Consider the following 1626-nt stretch of genomic DNA (forward strand, 5'->3'; position numbering starts at 1 on the left):
AAATCCAGCTAAAACCAGCTTGACCAGCCTGGTTTAAGCTGGACATAGCTGGTTTTGGCTGGGCTCCCAGCCTGGCTAAGCTGGTCAAGCTGGTTTTAGCTGGTCATCTCCCAGCCTGACCAGCTAAGACCAGGCTGGAAATGGCTGGAACCCAGCCTGAAAATGGCCAAAACCCCTCTAAAACCAGCCTGGTCGACCAGCTAAAACCAGCCAACCAGCCTAGGCTGATTCAAGCTGTTTTTTTCAGTAGGGGTATTAGCTTGAATTACCATGTTGTTAGTCTGTTTCTAGCATGAATTAGCATGTTGTTAGCATGAATTAGCAGGGTATTAGCACAAATTTAGCATGAATTAGCATGTTATTAGCATTATTCTAGCGTGAATTAGAATGGTATTAGCACAAATTACCATGTTGTTAGCCTGTTTCTAGCATGAATTAGCACATTTTTAGAATGATTCTAGCACGAATTACCATGGCATTAGCACAAATCTAGCATGAATTAGCATGTTGTTAGCATTATTCTAGCATGAATTAGCATGGTATTAGCATGAATCTAGCATGAAGTAGCATGTTGTTAGCATTATTCTAGCATGAATTAGCATGGTATTAGCATGAATCTAGCATGAATTAGCATGTTGTTAGCATTATTCTAGCATGAATTAGCATGGTATTAGCATGAATCTAGCATGAATTAGCATGTTGTTAGCATGAATCTAGCATAATTTAACATGTTGTTAGCATGATTCTAGCATGAATTAGCATGGTATTAGCATAAATCTAGCATGAATAAGCATGTTGTTAGCATGATTATAGCAGGAATTATCATGTTATAAGCATGTTTCCATCATGAATTAGCATGTTGTTAGGACGATTCTACCATGAATTAACGTGTTGTTAGCATGATTATAGAATGAGTTATTGAATACTGAATAGTGAATGGGTAAATTTGAGGGAATATGAAGGGGTAGGCGTGAATGCCTCAGTTTTGTCTGATTAACACAGTGTGACAGTTGTTGTGTGACATGAAGGGTCACTTTGGTCAACATGAAGTTGTTTTAACACTGCTGATGTGAATTCTATTTTTACTAATAAAATAAACCCTAATAAATTAGGTAACTTCGGGTGACGCAGTGGCGCAGTAGGTAGAGCTGTCGCCTCACTGCAGGAAGGTCGCTGGTTTGAGCCTCGGATGAGTCAGTTGGCGTTTCTGTGTGGAGTTTGCATGTTCTCCCTGTGTTCACGTGGGTTTCCTTCGGGAGCCCCGGTTTCCCCCACAGTCCAAAGACTGTGTGGTTCAGGTAAATTGGGTAGGCTAAAATTGTCTGTAGTGTATGTGTGTGAATGAGAGTGTATGGGTGTTCCCCAGTGATGCGTTGCAGCTGGAAGGGCATTCACTGCATAAAACATATGCTGGATAAGTTGGCGGTTCATTCCACTGTGGCGACTCCAGATTAATAAAGAGATTAAGCCAAAAAGAAAATGAATGAATGAACATATAACTAACCCTAAACCTAACCCCCATTCTAACCCATCTCCATAGTAAGTACATGTAATTAATTAGTTAAATGAATAGTGTAGCTACATTACCTTAAAATAAAGCCTAACTTGCATCTCAATTACATCTCA

The sequence above is a fragment of the Danio rerio genome, chromosome 17 (assembly GCF_049306965.1).
Source record: "Danio rerio strain Tuebingen ecotype United States chromosome 17, GRCz12tu, whole genome shotgun sequence".
NCBI classification, from domain to species: domain Eukaryota; kingdom Metazoa; phylum Chordata; class Actinopteri; order Cypriniformes; family Danionidae; genus Danio; species Danio rerio.